Source organism: Myotis daubentonii, chromosome 4, assembly GCF_963259705.1.
Source record: "Myotis daubentonii chromosome 4, mMyoDau2.1, whole genome shotgun sequence".
Taxonomy (NCBI): domain Eukaryota; kingdom Metazoa; phylum Chordata; class Mammalia; order Chiroptera; family Vespertilionidae; genus Myotis; species Myotis daubentonii.
Window position 1 is genome coordinate 114192523 of NC_081843.1, and position 26019 is coordinate 114218541.

Genomic DNA, 26019 nt, shown 5'->3' on the forward strand with positions numbered 1-26019 from the left:
CACTCTAAAACAACACAAAAAAATATAGTATTGTAAGTGCATAAGCCAATAAACTAGTAGTTTATTTCATCATCAAGTATTATGTACTGTATATAACTGTATGGCAGCACAGTAGGTCTGCTCACATCAGCATTGCCACAAACACCTGAGTCATGCATTGAGCTACATCACTAGGGCAGCTATGATGTCACTAGCTGCACTGAGCTCCAACATTAGGACACCTATGATGTCACTAGCTGCATTGAGCTCCGACATTAGGAGGCTATGATGTCACTAGCTGCACTGAGCTCCGACATTAGGAGGCTATGATGTCACTAGCTGCATTGAGCTCTGACATTAGGACACCTATGATGTCACTAGCTGCACTGAGCTCCGACATTAGGAGGCTATGATGTCACTAGCTGCATTGAGCTCTGGCATTAGGAGACTATGATGTCACTAGCTGCACTGAGCTCTGACATTAGGAGGCTATGATGTCACTAGCTGCATTGAGCTCCGACATTAGGAGGCTATGATGTCACTAGCTGCATTGAACTCTGACATTAGGACACGTATGACGTCACTAGCTGCACTGAGCTCCAATATTAGGAGACTATGATGTCACTAGCTGCATTGAACTCTGACATTAGGACACGTATGACGTCACTAGCTGCACTGAGCTCCAATATTAGGAGACTATGATGTCACTAGCTGCGTTGAGCTCCGACATTAGGAGACTATGATGTCACTAGCTGCACTGAGCTCTGACATTAGGAGGCTATGATGTCACTAGCTGCACTGAGCTCCGACATTAGGAGACTATGATGTCACTAGCTGCACTGAGCTCCGACATTAGGAGACTATGATGTCACTAGCTGCACTGAGCTCCAACATTAGGAGGCTATGATGTCACTAGCTGCACTGAGCTCTGACATTAGGAGGCTATGATGTCACTAGCTGCACCGAGCTCCGACATTAGGACACCTATGACGTCACTAGCTGGTAGGCATTTTTCCGCTCCATTATAATCTGAGGCGACCACCATTGTATATGTGATTCTTTGATGACCATAATTTTGTTAAGCAGGTATGAATGTACTTCATTATTCTAATCCAAAATCTATCTGGCTGTTATTTCTTCGAGTATGTTTGACCTCAAGATAATTCCTCATTTTACTTTACTGGTCTTTTTTTTTTTTTAATTCTAAAGAACCCCAAGCAATAGTGCATTTTACACTCTCCTGAAGTGTTCTAAATGAATTTACAGGCTAATACAACTAGAATACTATGGAGGAAAGGAGCCATGCATGTTCTAATATTCAATAGGTAAGTGACACATTTTAGTTTTTCCTGCTGGTGCTTTCTGGGCACAGTGCGACTGGAATAAACATCGCAGCATCATTTCCCACAATGTTCCTTTAGGAAGACATTCCTATCCTAAGGGAAAAATAAACAATACGTAAAAATAGCACACATTTTTAGTTGGACGGGTCCAGGTACTTGAGGATTCATTCTGGTCTTACAATTACACGGCCTCAAATTAATACTTTTATGTACAGTAAACATTTAGGGCACTTTAAAATCTCTTTATCATACTCAATTAAAGACGTATGTCCAGAACGTCACAATCCTTATCATATGCTAAGTAGTATGCGAGGAAAGGAATGTTGGAGTATCTGTCTAAAAGCCAGGCAAGATTTAAATTGCTCGTAAGCATCGATTAATATATAAAAAAACACAACACTTTTCTCATGATTCTATTTTCTTACTATTTCAGTTTTTACAAGTTGGTTTACCTTTCCACTCACTTGTGGATATTCTTGTTTGAATTGCCCATGAAATAAAAACATTTCTTGAAATAAATGTTTACCTTTAGAATGTTTTGTCTTTACGTTACCTCAGGTCCAGGCAAAACTGCTTTATTCCAAATGTCCTCTAAAAAGCTTAAAAATGCAGTGGATTAAAGTGTAAATATTTCCTTTGGTGCTTGTGATGCAGAAATCTAAGAGCCTTTGAATTGCCCCACTGTTCCGGGCAAAGCGACGTCGGCACCACGTCCAATGCGACCTCACGTGTCCGAGACACTGGGGAGGCTCAGGCCCTGCTCTTCTTCCTCAGTCACTCCTCCCCCGGGGGCCCACCCTCCGCCAGCCCCCGGGCTGTGCTGACACGCAGGCTCCCGGACAGCACCCCAGGTGGTGGGGACCCACTGGGAACCCCCGTGGCGGGATCCATGCATCTGGGCTCCCGCCCTGTCTGTCTCTCAGACCTGGTGTTTTGTTGTTTTTGTAACAGACAGCAACCCCAGTTTCCATAGAATTGGGAATGTAACGAGTAAAGCTCTCTGTCACGTCGCAACATTAAGTCCACCTAATTGGTTTGAAATGAGACAGAAGCCCTAGCTGGTTGGACTCAGTGGCCATCGGGCTGATGACTGAAGGGTCCCAGGTTCGATTCCAGTCAAGGTACCTGGGTTGCAGGCTCCTCCCCAGCCTGGGCCCTGGTCAGGGCTCCTGCAGGAGGCAGGGAGTCGATGTGTTCCTCTCCCATCAATGTTTCTCTCTGCCTCTCGCTCTCTCACCTCTCTCGAAAGACCAATGGGAAGGTAACCTCGGGGGAGGATTGAAAAAAAAGACGAGGGAACCGAGCGTGGCTCCGTGTCCTCTCCCTGCGAGTCCAGCACCCACACCCACTGCACCCGTGAGTCACGTCCCCAAGGGCTGCCCCGACAGGTGCCTCCGAGCATGGCACCGGGGCACCCCCACCCCACGCTCTCAGGGTCCCCTCCTGTGTCCTGCCTGGGGGGCGCTGGTCTGGTTCCACAGGGGACCCCGAGGTGCAGGGAGCTCAGCAATAGGTTCCAGGGGCAGCCAGTGCTCCCCGCAGGGCCTGGCGTTAGCTGAGGCCCCGTCACGGCAAAGGCAGTGCTTCTGTGTCTCTGCCTCTGCTGTCGCTGTGTCCCCAGGAGCGTGTGTGCGTGTGTGTGTGAGTGTGTGAGTGTGTGTGTGTGTGTGAGAGTGTGTGTGTGTGTGTGTGAGTGTGAGAGTGTGTGTGAGTATATGTGTGTGAGTGTGTGTATGTGTGTGTGTGCATGTGTGTGTGAGTGTGTGCATGTGTGAGTATGTGTGTGTGAGTGTGTATGTGCGTGTGAGTGTGTGCATATGTGTGTGGGTGAGTGTGTGTGTGAATGTGAGTGTATGTGTGTGCATGTGTGTGTGAGTGTGTGCATGTGTGAGTGTGTGTGTGTGCATGTGTGAGTGTGTGTGAGTGTGTGCATGTGTGAGTGTGTGTGTGAGTGAGCGTGTGTATGTGTGTGTGTTTGTGTGTGTGAGTGTGTGTGTGAATGTGTGTGTGTGTGAGTGTGTGCGTGTGTGTGTGCTCCCTGCATCTCGCCAGCCTGCTCAGATTCCGACATTAAAATAAAACCCAATTTCTCTCATTCCAGGAGAGAGGACATATTCACATGAACTTCCTACACAGCTGAAACAATAAAAATGCGCTACTCTACGTTTTATACAACCTTGCAGCGGGCAAGACACGTATAGCCAATGATCTCATTTTGTGTTTTCAAATAACATCGGGTACAATGATTGTATGAATTTTCAAATTGAATTAAGACCAGTGAGACCAGGAAGCGTAAGGAGGCGGCACAGGGCTAAGGACTGAAAAGTAAAACTGTGTTATATGGTCCAAAGCAAATGAGCAGCGGCATTACAGTCAACAAGAAACAAACAGCCGGCACTGCGGTGGATTTCCACAGCCTGCGGCCGCTGGTCATCAGCTGGTCAGGAACACAGACACCCCAGTCCCGGCCCGCAGGACCCCAGTTCTTTCATTTTTAAATTAAGGGATTAAAATAGAGAAAATTCCTAAGGATGCTAAGAGCATTGAACCTCTTAGCACAGAAATCTCTTAATCTAGATGTTGCCTGAAGTCTAACTCTTACCCCCAAATTATTCCAACGTCACCCCCACCCCAGAGCTCGTGTTCCCTGGGCACCACTGGCCCAGGCCCTCTGTGTGCCCACTGGGTTGGCACTATATACACGTAGGTATGAAGTCCTGCCCCTTCCTGGCCGCCAGAAGCAAAACAGAAAAGACTGAGCCCACGGAGGACGTGAGGTCACGAGGAGGATCCCATCCTGCACACACACCCCTTTCAGTCTCACGTGAGATGTTCTTGTTTGTGACAGCCATGGCCGGCCCTGCCCACAGCGATTTTTTCATCCATCCACCCACACCCAGCGGTCCCTGCGTGTACTAGTCTGCTCAGGCTGCCCCACCAAGATACCACAGAGCGGGGGTGGGTCGGTATAAGAAGGGCCGTTTTCCTCCCAGTTCTGGAGCCTAACAGCCAAGATCACGGTGCCAACAGCCAAGATCACGGTGCCAACACGGTTGGTTTCTGATGCAGACAGCCACTTTCTTGTGTCAACCTTTCCTCTGGGCATGGAGAGAGGGAGAGGAGAGAGAGTACATGGGGTTGAGCTGTCTGGTGTTCCTTCTTATAAGGACACCGATCATGTTGGATTAGGGCCCCACCCTTATGAGCTCCCTTAACCTTAGTTACCTCCTTAAAGGCCCTGTCACATTAGGAACGAAGGACTGAACATATAAATTTGACAGGGGAGGGGGTGGCCTGGACAGGTGGCACCAGTCAGCCAGCAAGGTGCCAATAATTCAACTTCTCTCTCCACTCTCTCTCTCTCTCTCTCTCTCTCCACTTTCTCCTCTTTTCCCTTCCTTGCTCTCGCTCTCACTCTGCAAGTGCCCTGAGACATCCAGACTCTCCTTTCCCCAGCGCCCTCTGAGCCCTGATTCTGAACTCGCATCCCAAGTAGGCAGCTGGCGGGGGAGGAGAGGGAAGGGAAAGAAAGCTCCCATTGTTCCGCTGTTTGGCTCCCCTTCTTTAAACATTAGCCGTATAAAGAGCATTTTCTCTGTTGCACTGGCTTTTTGAAGAACAAGAAAGCAATATAATTAAATTTCCCAACTTAAATATACAAATATTATTGGCAGAATCTCCTCATTTTAGAAGGTTTTCATGACACAATGACAGGGGAATATAAAACATTGTGAATTCTCAGGAAAATACTGTAAATAGACCAAGCATGAGAGTCCAGTCTTTATTGATATACAGTGACCAAAGAATCTGCTTTCAAACTTGGCCAAAATATCAAAACCCATGTTTCTGTTAACCAGGCCGAAGTTTTGAAACTTGGAATACACGTAATTTTGCAACGATCCCAGCGCCTGACACAGGGCTAGGCACATAGAAGGTATTTATTAACCAGCACTTGAGAAGCGCATGAGCTCACCAGGTAAACTGAATTTAAAAAGGTTGAGGTTGCCCAGCCAGTGTGGCTCAGTGGTTGAGTGTTGACCTAGGAACCAGGAGGTCACAGTTGGATTCCCGGTCAGGGCACAGGCCCGGGTTGCGGGCTCGGTCCCCAGTGGCGGGTGAGCAGGAGGCAGCAGATCAGTGATTCTGTCTCAGGCCTCCTGGGAAAACGCATGCTCACGCTTTGTTGAGCAGCTGAGGCCTACGCTCCAGGTGGTAAGGTTCACGGGAGAGGGCACACCTTCACCTTCCTGCGTGGGACCCCTGCCCATCGCCTGCGTGTGCACAGCCCGGGTCCCCACCTGGGCCCTACTTCAAATTCGAGCTGCTGCTTTTCTCCCGGATGGAGTCCAGGCCAAGGGGACAGCAGGCTCTGGGGTCTCTCTTGAGAAAGTCAGGGTTCAGGAGGGCAGCTGGCTCCCCTCCTGGCACTGTTCTCAGCTGGGGGGGAGGGGGCTAATGCGTGGGCACTGCCAACAAGAGAACCTCCCAGCCATGCTGCCAGGAGAGGCTGGGGAGGGAGCTCAGAAAGACAGCCAGGTTTGTTTCCTCTTGACATGACTTCTCTGGTTCCGCTAAAGTCTCTAAAGACCCATTTTAAAAAGTTTCAAAAGCTTCTGGAACACCAAACTGTTCCTACTGAAAAGTGATGGCCTGATTTTCATTATAAATTATTCAGAATGTTTTGAATATTTTCCTTCACAACAATCTGTTTCAATGAATGTGAGTGCAATTGGTTCCTGCCCTGGGCCACCGGAACTCCGCATGAAAGATGTGCTTCTGTGTGAACGAGAATGTATGAAATCGTGTGGTGTGATTTTAAGAGGCTGTGTCTCACCAGGCATGAGGAAGAGGCGCTGGGTGTGCAGGATCAGTTAAGATTTGCCCCGACTCTTCTCCTTCGAATGAGAAGTAGAAAGGCAATGAGAAGTTCCCACCTTCTGCCTTTCCATGCAGAGCTGCTTGAATCAGCATCCGGCAGCACCAGGAACCCCCAGCCCTGCAGCTGACCACACCCCTGTCACAGGGCAGCACCTTCATCCTGGAGTTTTCGTCGTTCCAGACAATCTCGCTCTTGCCCAACGGAGGGCTTGAAGGTTGGGGGTTGACATCGAGGATGGAGGCTGCATGTGGAGGCATCAGCACAACAAATGCCTCCACTGGAAATTTCAGCTGAAATACTGACTGACATAGAGAAGTTAGAGTTGCTCCTGGGCTGGGAGGTACAGTGGTTAGAGGCACAGACTCTGGCGTCCTAATCAGGCTCAAACCCTGCAGGCTCTACCCGCCTCTCGCTGGGTGTCCTTGACTGATTTACTTCACCCAGATATGCCTCAGTTTCCTCATCTGTAAAGTGGGGTAAAGCAGAGCTAATACCCAATCCATAGCTGGCTGCAATGACAGCAGAGTGTAGATACTGGATGACAAGCACTGGGCCTGTCCTCGGGGCTCCGTAAATGCAAGTGGTGCTATAATTAGGGGAATGGCCTGGACTTGGCGACATCACAGAGCTGTGGGTCACAAGCCTACCTGCACCCTGTAATCACCGAGGGAACCGCTAAGGTTCACCCATGCCCAGGTCCACCCGGAGACTGGCTCAATTTAGTTTAATGTGTAGCCTGGGTTGAGACCCTCCGATTTTGAAATCTATAAGGGCTTTACTAAAAGCGAAACCAATGCCCTCGCTTCACAGGTGGTGACTCGTCTCAGATCCTTTTCACCAAGCGGCAGAGAACACCGGCTTTCTCCTCCACGGAATATATCAAAACCTGGCGTGCTTCCTCTGCTTATTTTAGGCCAGTGATGGCGAACCTTCTGAGCTCGGCGTGTCAGCATTTTGAAAAACCCTAACTTCACTCTGGTGCCCTGTCACATATTGAAATTTTTTGATATTTGCAACCATAGTAAAACAAAGACTTGTATTTTTGATATTTATTTTATATATTTAAATGCCATTTAACAAAGAAAAATCAACCAAAAAAATGAGTTCGCGTGTCACCTCTGACACGCGTGTCATAGGTTTGCCATCACTGTCATAGCCCAATTCCACACCAGAAACTTACTGTCAGGACCCATAGGCCTGGCATGTAACGGCGCTGCTTTTTATTGATTTTAGAGAGGAAGGGAGAGGGAGAGATGAAAATATCAACGATGAGAAAGAATCATTGATTGGCTGCCTCCTGCATGACCCTCACAGAGGAGGGAGCCCACAACCCAGGCATGTGTCCTTGACCAGGAATTGAACTATGACCTCCTGGTTCATAGTCGAAGGCTCCATCCCTGAGCCACACCTACTGGGCTGCCTATTTTGTAATCAGATTTTTGAAATGCATTGAGCTGTAGGAATTCATTATTTTGGATATTAATCTCTTATCAGATTTATGATTTTCAAAGATGTTATCTCATTTATGAGAACATGGATGAAACTGGAGAGAATTATGCTAAATAAGAGAAAGAGATACACTGTGCATCACTTATATGTGGAATCTGAAAAAACTGAACTCAGAGACACAGAGAAGAGATGGTAGTTACCAGGCACTGAGATGGAGGGAGGGAGGAGTTTGCTGGTGGAAGGGTACAGACTTCCATCCATAAGATGACTATATCCTGGGGACCTAGTGAACAGCTGGTGCCTATAGTTAATGATGGGCTATATACAGTAGGTCCTCGGTTACGGCAGAGACCGGTTCCTAGACCCGTTCCTATGGCGACATAACGCGATTTTCGCCATAAGTCAGAACCCACCTACATAAACACCTACATCACGCACATGGAGCACAGACACAGCAGCAATGAAGTGAAACAGTAAAGAACATTTAAAAGAAAGATAACAAGTCCTGACCTTTACTTGTGGTAAATAAATAATAAGAAAAATAAAGCACATATGTAGATATGTCGAAACGACGGAACTTTTTTTAAATAAATGGGAGATGGCGACGTAACCACGAAACGATGTACGTGGAGTCTGTCTTAACCGAGGACTGCCTGTACTTGACACTTCAGGGAGGAATCCTTACAGTTCTCACCACAGAAGAGAAAGGGGGTGTGTGGCCTGAGGGGGCCTGGCTGGGGTAGCTCTCACCTGTGAACAGAGTATGGAGCCCGCACACTGTCCATCCTACACTAAACAGTGGTTCCACGTCAACTCCATCTCCACGTGGACAGAAAAGGCGCCATGCCTCCGATCTCCAAAACCCTGTGGCTGCTTTGGGTTCATCCCCAGGTCAAGGAAGCAAACGCATGTGTTTGAAGTGCCGGCCCCTTAGGAACGAGCACTGGACTCGGTACAAGTGAGGGAACCCATCCTGCTGGGAGCTGCTCCCCTCCTGCTCCCAGGCTGCCTGCCCCTCCTCCGGCCCAGCCACACAGCTGCCGCTCAGAGGGGGTGTGCCCGCCCCCCACCATCTGGACCCCACCGCCCAGCCCAGCCAGCCTCCCTGGGGCTCCCTGCACTCAGTCCTGGTGGCGGCAGTGGGGTGACAGGTACCCACAGGAAGGGGCCAGGTTGGTTCCAGCCAAGGACCCTAAAGGGTAAAGTAACCTAGGAAGGAACAGGGGAGTCCAAGGGAGTCTTGGGGGGCTGACCTGGGGTGTCTTCTCAGGGAGCAGCAACAGTTCAATGGTGCTGCTATCCGCTCCGATCAAGAGGGGTGCAGCTTGCAAACACGCTTTCAAAATGGAGAAGTTACACAGTAGGACAGACCCTCACCGGACACATTGTCAGGTAGTCCTCTCTGTTTTCTTTATATTTTTCTCCGACACAGAATTGGTAGCATTTAGGGTTGGGTAAAAAGAAAGACCTCAGTAAATCCATCGGAGTGTCATGTTCAAGCATTTCTGAATCTTTCCTTTGTAAACACAAAGTTTATAATTTTTTAATAAAGAGTCTTCAATAAAAGAAAATAATTCTGAGATTAGTTTTTCTATCTATCCTTGATATCTATCTATCTATATATCTATATGCCTCTAGTTCTATCTATATATATACATCTCTCTCTATATATATATATGTATATACATATATATATGTATATATATATATATACACACACACACACACACACACACACACACACGATGTATTCTAAGGTTTATTATTTCAAGAAAATTGAGTTAGATAGGAGTGCCCGGTAGGAATTGGACACACGTTGCATTTTTGTATGTGATACCAAGCTAAGGTTTGTCTAACAATTTGTATGAACCATTACTCTTAACGAAATTGAACTGCACCCAGACTGAAATCCCCAGACTCACCCTCCTTCTGCCAGATGTTATTAGCAGCGAGTTAAAAGTGGGCCTGCTGTCACTGTGACCCCAGCTGACCTCTTAATTTCTTGAGTTCAAGTCCAATTAACCTCTAGGAGGAGGCACAACTGTTCTAACCAGACAAGTCAATAGAATCCAATAGTAATCATTTCATTTTCTGCCTTGTCAAAGGGTGGCCCTCCCACCTCACCCATTTCACACAAAGGTGGTCATTTATCACCGTTTAGAACTGTACTGAGCGTGGCCTGGCCCCGTCTGAAGTACATTCATCAAGGGCACAGGCAGGAGCTGGCGGGGCCGGGCTGCGGCCCGAACGCCCGCCTTGGCTGGCAGCACAGGGGCAGCCCGAGGGGAGCGGCTCCTCTGAAGAGGGCTGTCCCCCCCGAGGAACAGGTAGGGCCTCCTCTCCGGGCAGTCAGCACCGTGATGATTCTTTATTAAAGACACACTTCAAACGAAAATGGGGAAAATAACTTTGAAAAGGGATAGATTTGTACAACCGAACCCAGTGCCCATCTCGGCTGCTCCTGGCTACTTGAGAGGCGGGACATACCTGTGTAGTTCACATAACATAAAGTTGACTTTGAACCAATTTCCTAGACGGTTATTCACAAGTAATTTAAGCTGTTCATTGTGAGATATATATATATTTTTCCAAAAGTAGTTTTTCTGAAATAAAACATTTCTTTTCTGGAAATGACACGTGTTACTCCGATATTAACATGCTGATGAACTGGCTGATTAGAAATTAAATTCTAGAAAGGATCTAAAAGCAAATTGTGTTCACATGCTTCCCGGTGCTTCCTACTAAATAAGAGGTCAGTATGAAAATCTGAGAATATTTTATTTATATTCCTATGACAGGGAGATGGAGATCACATATCTATAATCTATAATTTTCTTATGCTTTAATTTTTATCATTTAAGTTAATGTGAAAAATTATAAAGAAGAAACTGCTCTGGCAGCCCACTAAAACTAACAAACACAATCTCCCCCAATATAGTTTTTACTTCCATTTGGATCTTCGGGGACTCTGTGGATTTAATTTATCTTTCCTTTTACAAAATGTACTTCTGAGCTAAACATCATGGGGATCACTAACACCCTGGACCCCCATGCCTTGCTCTTCATTTATGCCCCTTTATTATTATTTCTTACATTCCGTTTCTACTTTTCTCACAAAGGACAGTGCTTGCAAGGTGCAGACGGGATGTAACGCTGGCAGAATTAAGACCTCCAGTCCCAGAGGTCCTTGCCTAAAGGGAGACCACTGACCGCTCACGGACCCCAAGGTGTACGGCATTTTCCTTGCTCTCCAGCGCGCACTGGCCGTGGACCTGTCCCTGCAGATGGACATGGCCCTCAGCTATGCTGCCTAATCCAGGACCTAGTGCGGCCCCACGTGGCCATCGCACACTTGCCATAGGGACTCGGGTGGCTGAGGGACTGCGAGCATAGCACAGTGATGGCAAACCTATGACACGCATGTCAGAGGTGACACAAGAACTCATTTTTTTGGTTGATTTTTCTTTGTTAAATGGCATTTAAATATATAAAATAAATATCAAAAATATAAGTCTTTGTTTTACTATGGTTGCAAATATCAAAAAATTTCTATATGTGACACGGCACCAGAGTTAAGTTAGGGTTTTTAAAAATGCTGACACGCCGAGCTCAAAAGTTCGCCATCACTGGCATAGCACCTAGCATTTTCGGGCCTCGCTGGCGGGGACTTGCTTAGCAGGATGATTCTGTCCTGGAGAGGTAGCGAACAACCTCAGACCCTCAAATGCACAATTAACCTTCCCCTCTGCTGCTGCCTTTCCATTGTCACTGAGTTTGTGGCTTGAAGTTGTGTATTCAATAACCCATGCAGGGGCAGATATGATGATCTGAATCTCACATCAGCAGACCAGAGTCTCAGCATGGAGCAGAACACACCTGCGTGTGAATGAGAGGCATTTTCTTTTTTTATATATTTCTAATATATTTTTATTGCTTTCAGAGAGGAAGGGAGAGGGAGAGAGAGAGAAACATCAATGATGAGAGAGAATCATGGATCAGTTGCCTCCTGTATGCCCACACTGGGGATCAAGCTCGCAACCTGGGCATGTGTTCTGACTGGAATTGAACCTTGACCTCCTGGTTCATAGGTCAACACAACCACTGAGCCACGTGGTCCAGACTGAATGAGAGGTATCTATAATAATAAAAGAGTAATATGCTAATTAGAGCAGACGTCCTTCCGGACAACCTTCTGGACTAAGCTGGGGCTGCGAGGGAAGCAGGTGCCAGCAGCTGGGGGAAGGAAGGCCTAATCTTGCATGAATTTCATTCATTGGGCCTCTAGTTTTCAATAAGAATTAAAATGTAAAACTTAGTCATCTCAACGAGACCTCCAAGGGCAGAGTCTCAAGGAGATCTGAATTGGGTGCACACTGATGAATTGGTAAACGTGAAGGATTTAGATTATTTTTGGCATAAGAAACAACTGATTCTTATATTTCATGCATGCATCCCTTAGAGTTAAGAAACTGCCTTATGCAACTAGGTTGACATTGGATGTAAATATTTAAGATGCATAAAAAGATTGGCATAAGTAAAAATCTAGGCACTTTTGATTTATTATTACAGAGATATAACATATTGTTTCTGCGAATTAGCGAACTGTCCTCCAGTGGCTGCTCACGTGCAGGAGACACAAAGCAGTGGTGAAAAAAACCTCTCCAATTTAGTTGTTCAGTTTCCTACTGTCGTGTATGAAAAGCTGCCTAATAGAATTTATAGTTGGAGAAACCTTTTAGGCAGCACTCTTTGTATTTTTTATTAAGTCCAAACTCAGAGAATCTACTTACTGTCAATTTTGCACAATGGTTATACTGCACAGCATATTTTATTTTAAGTCTGCAGGACATGATGATAAATTGATAATTGACCCCGAGGCTGTGATAAGTAAAGAGGCCCTGTTTTTCATTAGTACAGCCCTACCTCGTCAGAAGGGAAAGAAGACCAAAGCTAATCCAGCCTGAGGAGTGAGCGATCAAGAGCTCCTGGTTTTAAAAACACACACGTAGAGCCAATTGTTAGTTGCGAGCATTAAAAAAAATGCAATTATAGGAACATATGATTAGAAACATGCCCAAACCAGTTTGCGTCATATGCTAATAAAGATAACATTGTTAACTGTGTTTACTTAAAAAATTCCTAGCTAAGAAATAAACTAAATAACGTCAGGCAATACAATTCCTTTTGGTATTTTTGCTCAGGGGTACCCAAGTGTAATGGTCTCACCTTGACATCCCCACCCTGGGAGAGAGCAGCTCCCATCCAAGTTCACTCCTGCAGAGAGGTCATGTTAACGTGCTCCCGGAATCACCTACACTTACACCCCACATGGAGCCTCCCCGGCCTTCTGCCGCTGGTTCTGCGTCTGTAATAAATGAGCGAAACGGGTCGGCGGCCTCTTGCTGCGAGCAAATCTACCCCGGAGAAGGCAAAGCCTGCAAAGGCACAGCCGCTGATCCTGGGAACCCAGTGCAGAGTGAGCGCTTCCAGAGCACAGAATTCTATAAATGTGACAGCAGGTGTTAACCGATTGCTCTGTCCTCCCCTGCACCCGCCAAATTAAAGAGACAGCATGAGGTCCAGCCAGTGTTGTTCAGTGGTTGAGCATCGACCTATGAAGCAGGAGGTCATGGTTCAATTCCTGGTCAGGGCACATGTTCAATTCCTGGTCAGGACTTGTGGGCTGGATCCCCATAGGGGGCATGCAGATGGCAGCCAATCCATGATTCTCTCTCATCATTGATGTTTCTCTCTCTCTCTCCCTTCCTCTCTGAAATCAGTAACAATATATATTTAGAAAAAGAGCATGGCCCAGAAAGTGGCGGTATCTCCCAGACAGCCATGGCGTCAGGAAGAAGATCTGATCGGACAGAGAGAGAACACAGGGAGGAGCGTGGGAGCGTGTTTGCTCAGACGGCAACAGCGCGGTTCTCCCTGCCTGGCGACTGGTCAAACGATGGCGACACTGACGACGAAGGGAAGTTAGAAAGGAGGCGCCGAGAGCAGCACCTGGGGCTTGTGTCTGGGCCCCGCGCAGTCAGGCACGAAGCCTTCAGGGAAGGAAGCAACATGGTCTGCGGGGGGAGCTCTGTTCTGTGAACCAGTGAGATCACATGTGCTGAGCGCAGCCTGGGAGCGAGGAGAGGCTGGTGGAGCGGGAGCCGGACGGACAAGCAGCTCCCGGGCCAGCAAATCTGTCAAGGACTTGAAAGGTCTGAGAGCAGGTCTGCCACGCGGGGGGCCCAAGAACAGGAGGCACCTGAGAACTGACCAGAAACGCGGTCAAGTTGGACCCTCAGGTCCTAGGGAGGGAGAAGACGCAAGAAGATACGGTGCTAATCTAGCCTTCAGATCGCAGCTTCATCAGAGCTGGGAGTTGAGTCGCGTATGCAAAGGAGCAGAGGCCACCATTGGTCTCGGAGTGGAAAACCAGGGACAGAAGTGCTTCAGGCCAAGTGCGAGGCGACCAGCTCCTCCTCACAACAGAAGGCAGTGGGTCACTTTTATCTGTGGAAGATCTGAGAGAGTAATATACAGGACACTCCTACTCCACTGGTGGCGGGGAGCCAGGGAAGGCTGTGAGGCAGACCCCCCCCCCCAGGATGACATCTGTATTCCAGAAAGACACATGGGGGGGGGGTGCTGGCGACGATGTCACTCTTCAGACGAGAGCCCGCCGGGACCCTCTCTGGGCGGGTGGCGGGTCCGGAGCGGAAGGAACAGACCCGGGGAATAATGGATGTGATGGAGGGAGACAGTGAGCGGCGGTGAAGCTGTGTGACAGGGGGGCTGCAAGGCTTCTGCTGTGTGTGACATGCATGGATGTGCCAGCCACGGAGGCAGAAGACTGGAGGAGAAGCAGGGCTTAGGGGAGGAGGGCCGGACAGACATCCATGTTGGCGGATCTTGAAACACACTCTTGGGGAAGAAAAACCTCAGAGACGTGGCCTCCGTCCTCCTGGGCTCGATGGGGAGAGGCCGTGAGTGGGCCTGCCTCAGCCGCAGGGGGAAGACGCTCCGGTTCCTTCTCACCGGGGTTATCTTCCGCGGTCACTGTTTTAGGGCGGCCCATCTTCCGATTCAGATACGGAGCATTTGGGTTCCCAAATCGGCCCCACTCCCTCTTGCCCTGAGGACGGTGTTTTCCTGGCCGTCTTTATGGAGCCATCATTTACTCACACTCCGGGAAAACAGCCCCCGAGGAGAGGCGAGTGGGACATTGGAACTTCAGTGTCTGTGAATGAATGGTGTCTGCTCGGTGAGCCCAAGGACAGTTATAGAGAAGCACTCCAAAGAAGGAGCCGCCGGTGACAGGCCCCGGGCCGGGGGTGGGGGGGACCAGGGGAGAGGGCTCCCCTTCTACCCAACAGCCACATCCAAGGCAAGATCCGCTTCCCCGTGTGTGTCCCCAACACCGTGCGCCTTATCTCTGGAAGCACATCACACGTGCACCGCCTGGGCGGCCAGCTTTCACCCAGGTTTCCTTCCGCTCCTTCCTAACGCGCCACACATAACGGCTTTCACTGAAGGCATGAGGCCTTCTACGTGACAGACTCTTCCCACTGGCCCGGACGCAGGCCTTCCCTCCCACCTGCGAGACAGTGGCCGGCGCTTCCATTAGGATGCATGTGAGGGAGGAGGGAGGGGAGAGAGTCCTTGGGAAGGAAGGAGTCACGGAGGGGTGATGGGGTAAGAATAAATGTGACCTCTCAGGTGTAAGCTTTTATCCACCTCACTCTCCCCAGATCTCTTAGTCTGCGTCCCAGACTGTGTGTGCGTGTGTGTGTGTGTGTGTGTGTGCGCGCGCGCGTGTGTGTGTCTGTGCATGTGTGTCTGTGCGTGTGTACATGTGTGCGTGTGTGTAAAGAGTTTAGGAAAAAGAAGGCAGCTGCAAAGTTAATGGGAAAAGGTCAAGGCTGAGAGTTTGAAAATCCTCTTTTTGAGACTCCAGAAATGGCGTCAGCTTGACTTGATTCTCTAACCAAACAGCGAACAACTAGCACACATGGAAAGGACGGGTGTACAGGAAATACAATCCGCAGGCTTGCCTTGTATGTTTGTTTGTTATTTGACTGATTTCCCATCGGTTGCTACTTGTAAGGCCACACTTGTCAATTGCAGTTACTCTTCCTATAACAACACTGTTTTGCTTAAAGTCTGAGAGAGAAACTGCAAATGAGTAGGAAACCAACCTTCCTAGACGTATAAGGAATCAAGTGTTTTCTAAACTTACATCTGCCGTCTATATAGTAAGCAGATTGTCGCTCCACTCATTGTGCCCCCAAGCAGGCATGCTGTATAATGTGTGTGTGTGTGTGTCTTGTGAGAAATCTTTGTGGGTAGAGAATAGGGTGGCTCTTTTGGTACTACATTTAAAAATGGATCATATAATTGGATCTTAAAAATAATGTGAATTATAGACCCTGAGTCTTTACCAATAATCTTTGGACAAACAAAAAAGAATGAAAGAAAAAAGGACAGGCAGGGAGGAAGGAAAGATAAAGGAAAACGTAATTTTCATAAAGAAGAAAGTTTTATTCTTGTGAGGTCAAAGAGCCTGCAAGCAACGCCTTACCTAGGTGATGCTCCCGGGTAATTGAATTAAAGTTATTGATTTGCATTAAGTAGCTCTTTAGTGAGGCTCTCTCCCATGCTCCTGTCTCTGCTGCCTCTCCTAAGCCGTTGTCACGGAAATAAGTGTGAAATAAGCACATCCACACGCATTTAGGACAGCGCCCAGGCCGCCTGCAATCCAATTACACAAAACCCGGCCCATCTGTGCTGCACTCCCCGCGGCTGCCAGGGAGGCGGCTGGGCTCTGAAAGGCAGGGAGATGCAAATCGGATGGAACTGGACTTCCTCTCAGGCAGAGGCCGGGGCCATGAAGTCAGACCCTTGCTGTGAACTCACAAAGCCCCCCTGGGAAAAGGGGGGTGAGCGGGGAGCTCCTTTTCAGAGGCCACATGGCCGGTACTTAGCAGAGGCCGTAAGGGAGTGTTCATCCCTTTGTTCCCTACAAGGCAACACGAGTCGCCACAATATCAGCCTTGTTCGCTATGCAAATTGTTGATTTTGGTGCTCCGTCCCCCGTGACAGATGACCCTTTATTAGCTGGATGTCACGGCATGTTCCACTGCATTTCACATGCGGGAGACAAAACCGGCAGCCGGGCGTGAGCGTGTATTTCAGAAGGTTAGTCATTGGCATTTAGGACCCGGATCGGTACGAAGATGAATTAAAACCACCCATAGAACTGGTGCTCCCTGTAGGGCTTGGGAGGCAACAATTTGCAAAGCCCCTTTTGTGGGAAGTTGCTGCCCAGGCGGTTTCAAAGGAGTTTTGACAATTTCTCTATTAATAGGGGTAATTACTTGCTGATGTTCTAAAAAAACAAAACCAACCCACCCACCCCCTGGCTTTAAAAGTTGTAGATTTAGAGCAGCTAAAAACGAATATGTTGTGTTAAAAATTCTACATGTTTGATCTTGGAAAGAGGCTTTGAAATGACATTTTTCTCCCCGTGATGAATTTGTGCCATTTTCTTTGGTAAAAGCTATTTTTCCTGCACAAATGGATGCATTTTGTCCTGGATTCCATTCATGCTTATTTTTTAAATGTTTATCTCTTTGTACAGATTCACTCTAATAAGGATCCAGTCTTCCAAGCTTTAATAGGAGCATAAGAAGTAGGGTTTTTGTTCAATTTAAAGGTTTTCCCGTATTTTCCCTGATAAAAGGTTATATACTACATCAAAAGAGAAGTACATGCAACTGGTGAAACCTTAAAAACGGGACACCCATAGTGACAGATCAGTGTTCCTTCTTGTACTTAGCGGGGCAGGTGCAAGCGGGAAAGGGGCAGTTCCGTGCCCGGTCCCTCCCGGCCTGTTCTATTGTCCACCAGACGGTTCATTCCCAGCTTTTCTCCAGGGGATCAGACCTTCTGGGGAGTAGAGCCCATACCTAGGCTCCAGGGAAGGACCAGATAACGCACTCCACCCTTCAAGAATGACCAAGGAAGCGTTCTCCTGGTTCGCCACACTTCCCCTGAAAGACTAGACATGCGCTTTCTATAAGCCGGAGTTACCTTTGTTAAAATGGGAAGAATATGCCTTTCAGTGTGGGCACAGTAGATACACGTCTCATAGACACAGTCCCAAATGCGTGGTAGCCGCCAGTGACTGACCAGCACAGCCTGTCAGCCTCGCCCACACAGTGTTCATGGCTATGACGACCTAATGAGGGGGCAGTTTGCTGTCCTTGCTCTGGTATCTGAAAGACTAAGCGTGAACCTCAGGTGGAAGGGATGGTTCGAGTTCTGGAAAAGCAAATCCATTGGTTCGGCCTGAAAGTCCAGGACAGGAGCTTCTCAGCGCCTTCTCTGCTCCGTCGGACTGAGTCAAGCGGACACCCAGGAGTGCTGGGGTCCAACCATCCCTTGTCTGATGCAGCTGCCTGAGGCCCACCCCACCTTTTGCAAATCTGTGTTTTGCGTTCCCTGTGACCTGAACACTGGGGTCCAGAGTCCTTCGGGATCTCCCATTTGGCTGTTCCTGGCCATTCACACAGGACGGTCAGTCTGGACTCCACGCCTGGAACTGTCCCTCCAATGGCTTCCCTCGCCGCTCCCCTTCCTCTGCTGTCACTGGTGCGAACCACTCTCCTGGTTTGTTCTAACATCCTGTTTTGTTGTCACGGTTTGCTGTCGTTTGCCTGTTTTTCTTTGCTTTTGAGCATATTAACCTGCACCTAGCCACTTGCTTATACTGTATGGCTCTGCTGGCTCAGCTGACCGACTCTGTCTGCACACAGACTTCTGTGTTTCTAACGGCTGTGCTGATAACTGTGTCCAGAACACAGTCCACTTTCTGAGTCTCTGTTGCTGACTGGCTCTGGCTGATCAGCAGTCATTCTAACAACCTGCCATACGTCTAACTTTTGGCAGAGGAAAAGCCATGCTGGAGGTAAATGCTAGACATGAAGTCCTATCTGGGAGGTTTAGGTATAAAATGATGCTGTGGAGAGCAGGTCGGGGGAATCGCACCTGCCCACCCTCCTTGACGTCGTCCCATGTGAGCAGCAGCCTGTGCGCCCGGCCTCAGCCCTTGGCGCCAGAAGGAAGGACCACAGCGGTTCTTTTCTAGAGAGAAACGCCAGACAATGCAACCTGATCCAGAGGCTCGGCCTCGCTAAGGCTGTACCTTCATACCCAGAGGATGTGGAGATAAAGTGATTAACACTGAACGGTTGGTTAGGAAAGCAGTTTTGATTCACGGAACGTTTTAATTACCCACATGTTAATTGCATTTCTAGCATATGTTCGGTGAATTTGTAGATAATGCTTTCAATTCATTTTCATTATAAAATAAGATGTGATCAGACTTTTGACCACTTTGTTAGCAGATATAGTGCTTCAGACCTGGGGATATTTGAACAGGAAGTGGGGTAGAAGAGAAAGAAAAAGTTACTCAAAGTAGATGACAGAGAGGGAGAGAGAAACCCAGAGACATGCATAATTTATTCCATCTTTTGTAGAAGACTCTATGTAAGACAAGAATCTAAAACTCAAGTATTGGGGGGCGGCCAGGACTGTGATATATATGAGTGCAATCATTTTGGTTGTTGGAAATCCTAGGAGTTATTGAAAACTGCAGAGCGCATGGTCAGTTCCCCGTATTTATGGCTGCCTTTAGTATTTCGAAAAAAGCCAGAAAGTCAAATTATTATGTAAAATTTATCAATTTTCCAAATGTCAATGCAAATATTTAAAAACCCTCTGAGCCCCAAAGTCGGCAATCCTCCTTGTAGCCTGTGGGCTGCCAATTTAGAATCTCAGATATATGCTTTTTAAACTCGTTACTTGTCTACCCGCTCTAATTCTTGTGGAGCAAACCTCCTTCCTCCAATAGGGGATTGGGAGATGTTAATTCACGCCTATTGAGATTGGTACACAGCAATGACTCAGTATAGACTTGTTGAACGACTGCGAAGAATTGCCTATTGAAGTAAAATTGCACTTTCCTCATTACACTCTTATAGTTTAGCAGGCTAACGTAGCAGATATTATGCTGGGATTAAAAATCTACCCCTTCTAAGACCTAGGCTGGATCCTTAAATACAAGCAGAAGTTGTATTTGCTATAGCAGTATGTTGAGAGTTGAAAATTCTCAACTTCGTGGCATTATTTTTGTTTGATTAAATTTGAATGATGAGGAAATGTCCTAAGATTACTGATTCTTATAGTTTATCTATGTCATCCTTTTTATACAAAGAAGCCAGTTCAGGCGTTGATTTGACACCAGGGGTTAGTTCTTTTGTTCGGCCAAGTGGAGTAATGCCGAGAAAAGCATTTCCTGGAGCAAGAGCACACACTCTGCTTGAGGGCCTGCAGTGCTAGCCTAGGCCTGTGTGTAGGAGTATCCTTGAGCTGATTTTAAAATATTTTCAATGAAGGATTTAAATGTGCAGTTACTAGCAATAAATGAGGAATTCGGGTGTAATGAGCATTATGCATTATAAAATTTTGGGGTTTTGGTGGCTGTTTGTTTCTTATTTTACAGGGAGAGAGTTTGTGCAATAGTTATCGGTGTTGAATCTGCTACGGAAGTATAAATCTAAGGGAATGGCTTACATATCGGGCCTTTGATTTGTACCTGGAAGGTGTGGTTTTAATGTCTGTCTGGATTGGATCGGCTCCCCTTTCAGATGCCTGCACACTGACATCATCCTCCAATGATTGATTAGGCACCACAGATACCCACACAGCAGCACCTAAAAATAGAGATACCGGCGCAAGCAAGACCTGCCAGTAATCCCAACAGACCTTTGAGCACGATTGTAAGTGCCTGTTCCCGAAGTGGAAGTGGAGCACCTCACTGGGGCTTCTGGGAAGTGGGCAGATGCTAATCTGGGCTTTGGGGGCTCCTTGGTTGTTTGGGGAGTTCACTGCCAGGGAGAGAACACTTGAGGAGCCTCTCTGTCTTCCCCACGGAGCCGAGGACGCTGGGAGCCTGTGGCTATGATGACTTCGCCGGGAGCCTGCCTTGGCTACTGCGCCGGGGGCTGTTCACCCCTTGCTGAGAAGCCCTGCTCCATGGTGGAGGCAGCAGACAGCCAGGAGCCCCCTAACACTCCCTCTCCCACAGGCTGCTCTGGCAGCCAGCCACGCTGCTCTGTGTCTGTGCGGATGATGAGAGTTTGACCAGCGTGTTAAAGTTGTGGTAGAACAGCTTTAGTGATGAGTCAATCAAAGGTAAGGAAGAAACATCAGTGAAAGAAGAGTGGACTTAAAAACCAGGGTCAAAGTTCGTGCGAACATGGGGAAAGTGTTGCCTATACATGGTTTTATGTGGTTTTAGCGCTGTAGGCTCAACTTAAAAGGGCAGTGAATGAGAGAGGCAGAAAACTTGACTAAGAAAATGGCAAAAAATGGGATGCCTGGCTGGAGTGGTTGAGTGTCGACCTATGAACCAGAAGTCACAGTTCGCTCTCCAGCTGTGAGCCGGCTTCTGGCTTAACAGCGCTCCCCCTGTGGGGGCGCACTGACCACCAGGGGGCAGCTCCTGCATTGAGCGTCTGCCCCCTGGTGGTCAGTGCACATCATAGCGACCATCATAGTCATTCTGCAGTTTGATCGATTTGCATATTAGCCTTTTATTATATAGGACCATGGCAATGCCACCACCTCAGTCAGCATTTATGAGACGAAGTGCCAATTCAAATAATTCCTTAAAATGAACTAATGGGTTCATTTTAAAACAAAACAAAGGCGAGAAGAAAACTGAGGATTGCAGCTAGCCTGCCTGGGGGTGGCTGGGAAGCCTGGCAGTGAAACTGTCTCATTGCATCACCAGAAAATTTTAGAACAAAAATATGATGTGATGGCATAGCAAACGATCCCTGCAAACGCCCTCTCCAAGACAAGGCATTCAGATTGCTTTTGTCTTTCCTCATGAAGTCTATTATTTCTGTCGAGCTTCCCACTGAGAAACACATTTGTGATTTTGCAGAAGCCAAAACCTTACATTCCTTCATGGGCAGGATAGATACGGTGGAGAGTCAGAAGTCTACAAAATCACTCAGTGTCCTGCCTCGAAAACAGTGCGCGAGGAAGGACAGTCCACAGGCGGGCGTTTACTCCACGGGCAGGATCATACATGGAAGGCGAGGAGCAGTTTCTACTCTACAGCATGTGAGCCACTGGAGAAGAACTATGGCTGTTATTCTAACGTAGCTCTCCTTACATTCCTAACGACCAGAAGAAGTCACAGAAGGGCCAAAGAATGCCGAACTGAGCTCAGGTCGGGTCCAAGGTAGCCCCCCACAGGGCGGGCCGCATTCTAACAGACGGAGGAGAAGAGTGCTCCTGTGTTGGTGAGGTGAGCTTTCCCGGCAGAGTCCTGGGTGCTCATTCAGGCCAGCACATCCCACCCTGCGCTGGGACGCTGACTCCACACTTTCTGGGGGAAGATCGCCACCTACTGGACCGCCGGCACCACTCCCTCAGGCCTCACGTGCCTGCACACAGGGCTCCTTTCCAGTTCTACACCTGAGAGAGCAACCTCCGTTTGTCCGCACAACCTCCCCACATCATTGAAAGACAAGCCCGTGCATGTGAGCCGGTCTGGTCACCCCGGAGAGAGCTGACCGCCAGCAGCTTCCTCACTGGCTGCCGCTGTTCCGGTTCGGGGTCCCTCTCACTAGCTGTTTGGGGTGCGAAAGAGGAGATTCTGGTGTCCTAAATGTCAGGCCGTCCCCTGGGTGTCTTACATCAACTACATCCAACTCTCACGTCGGACCTGTAATAGATAATGATTGTTTATAAAGCGTATTTTTAAAAAACTTGTCTGACTGCTTGAAGCAGTTGTAATCGCTATGAAAGGCGCCTCTGTAAACTATCATGCAGCCCACATGTGACAGGTATGCGGAGAAGGACAGAAATGCCGCGGGAAGGTCTGTATCTGAGCAGAAGAGCTGGCGGCTGCTCCGTGCAGATGGCGCCACCTGACAGGATGCATGTCACACAGCTGTCCCAGGGCGGCCTGCGACAAGCGGAGATGCGGCCTGACGCTCTGAGTGCCAGGGAAGGAGGGCTGGGTCTCGGACGACTTTGAATGTCACTTTCAACTCCAAAGGTGACAGTGTTTTAAATATTAGTGACTTAATAGAACTTGATGGTGTGCGATAGATCAGTATCAGAAGAGACACCGGTAAGATTTAAACCTACCAATGGGAGAAAGAGGATGGTGGCCGACAGAAAGAGTGGACCTAGAATAGAGGCGTTCAATGGAGGAGAAGGATAAAACAGACGTCTGGGATTAATGATAATTAGAAGGAATGAGGATAAAAAAAATAGTAGGAGGTGTCTATGCAGGAGACAAGTGATGTAGAAATAACACAAGAGGAATGAAATCAAGACTTCGGAATTAGACAGAGCTGGGCTCCCTCCCAGTGTGGTTTGGGGCAGGTTCTTTAACTTTGATGAGGACCAGTTTTCACTCCTACAAACTGGGAATAACAATTTCTCTGTCACTTCCCAGTCAAATGCAAATAAAATGCTTAAGGTCCCGAAACAATGAATATCTTCTCATTTCACTCTTTCTCTGAAGAGGTGAAAAGACATACAGAAAATAATGAAGCACTCTGGCTGTGGTCGACACATAGACACGAAAAAGGAGACGCGATAAAAACTAATTTGGAAAGCGGAACCAAGAAGGATTGAAACGGCGACACCAGCAGGAAAAACACATCTCCATGAGAAAACTTTTGGTACAATAACATCAGCACTGACCCAATATGATGCCCACAGTCTCAAAAACATGGTAAAATAGGCAGGCAATCAGCACCCGGGTTGGCCAAACCACACCACGGAACTGAGGTAGCTGTTCCCGTGCCTTCTCACCCAGATGCATGGCATTTCTGATTCTCATCTGCAACACTTCCGCTCACTTCTCCCTGAGCTACATCTTCACTTTTTACCAACTTTCTGGACATTTCTGTCTGAGTGCCTTACCTACTCATCCAAATCAACATGCCCCTGATGGAACCTACTGTCTTTGTTACCAAGCTTGGTCCCCTCCCGAGGACATCTTCTCCTTGGTTAATGGCGTCACTGTTCCCCCAGGACAGAGGTACCTAGCTCAGTGCCTCCACATTTTTTCTTTGTCTGTTTCTCTGCTACCTCTCCATCCAGTCTCACGGGGTGGTAGTGATGGGGGTGATAATGGGGAAAACCGGAACGCATATAGTTACTTAGAATTTATATAGTTCTTTCCTATGTATAACATTACTCAATATTCACCTAAAGATTCTTCTGCACAAATTGGATTTTACTCTGACTTTCTCTGATATTTTCTCCAGTAGCCCTTCCCTGACTGCTTTTCTCCAGAAGGGCTCTCCATGTCTTGCTGCCCATCAATAGCCCTCTCATACTTCAAGGCCTGACCCAGTGAGAACTTCTCTGCGACCCCTTGCCCAATGGGAGGCCAGGCAGCAGTCTCTTACAGACCCAGAACACCATCAGAAGCCACTGGAGCCATTTCTGACAAAATTCACACAGGAATTGAACAATTGCACACAGTAATTCAAACTTGGCATTTTTGAGAAGGTCATTCAATTACTACTTTGAGATCAAGTGATGCACAGTATAGCTCTGCTTATTTGAATTCATGATCTATTTTATCATCAACATTTCAAACTTTCCCACGTAGTTGTCTAATTCAGGACATGAATTAAAAAAACAACAACAAGAAATATAGAGGTAATAGGAGGCACAGGTAATTGGTGAACTGTTTTCTCTCTTCCTTCCTTTATTTTATTTTCCCAGAACCAGGGACTCTTCATTGGTCAGTGGAAGAAATTGGTAAGTGAAATCATTTCTTGATATAATATTATTAACAGGAAAAAAAGAGTTCTGCCCACACCCACTATGTAAATACTATGCAAAGACCCCAAATTCGTTAGCTCGCGCAGGCTTTCCAATGCTTACACGCCTCCAGATGTATGTTTCTTATGCTTATTGTCTTGTTTCATAGAGCTGAGCACAGGTTATTTCCTGCTCCAAGACTCTGCAAGTCAGACTTCTTAGCTTACACAACCTCGGGCTAGAACAGAACTATAAACAGCTGAGTTGAAGGAGCTGGAACTCAAGAATCATTTTGTTCGTATTAGTTCCTGGGCACAGAGCCCAGAACAAACTGGTATTGTCTTATGTTTTTACATGGAGATCTAGCGCACATGAGTCATGCAGACCTAAGATAACTCATTTGAACATTAGGTTGTTCCTGGATAACTAATGCATAAAACTGTTAGGATTTCATGCACCCTCCATCTCCCCCCTCCCCCCCCCCACACACAGACACACACACACTAAATACCAGATTTAAAGGTAGAAAAACATGTTCACCCAATAAGGACTAGTGTGTTCATCAGTGCAAATGTTAAAAAGCAAATGCATCCTCAGAGCAGCTGTGTGAGTTTTCTAGCTCCCCCCCCCCCCCCGCCCCTGAATTTTAGATTTAGAAAAACCACGTCTCAGCTGCTACCTTTCAACAATTCTACTCTGAGGCAATAAATAATTCAATGTGCTAATTTGACAGATGACTCGCCGGGAGCCTCCTACCATTACTGGCATCATTAGGCCATAATATGCGTGATGAGGACGGGCCATTCAGCAAATGTCCTTGCCTTGTTTACCCCTAAAGAGCTGTACTCTGCACAATTAACTAATGAAGCATCATGGGCCTCCCCCCTTCCCTCCGACTTCAATATATCAAGGCAGAGAGTTGGCAAAGTAGATTCTGTTTCTTTTTACGAAACAAGTATTTATGGGGTGGCTAAGACTCTGCTGTCGCTCCCAAATGAATAAGGAAAAAATAATGAGAGGAGCAGAATGGATCCCCATCATCATCATTGTTATGACTTCCGTTTTCTTCCATAATTTGTGAGGAAAATGGAAAAGCACTTTGGTGTTGAAATGTCAAAAAAAAAATCAGTGTGAAAATCATCTGCTCAGTATTTTCTGGTCGCCATCAAATTTGGAAATTTTATCCTCACCTGAAACCTTGAACATGTGAATTTTCTCACTCTTCTTTGAGTTTTAAACTTAATTCCAATTAAAAATTATCTGAACACAGCACCGTCAATGTCCTAATGATCTGTGTATGTGCGTGCGACTCTGTCCTCACTGTTCAACAAAGCGTGTGCCTCGGATGTTCAAGTGAGGTCACCGAGTCCGTATCTACAGAGTCCATCCCAGAGCATCGACTTAAACAAAGAAACACCAGCAGACTCGCCTGTTGTTACTGTTTCACTAAACACTTGACTGTGAAAACATTTGATTTGGGGGGAAAATGGCCTAAGATGGAAGTGA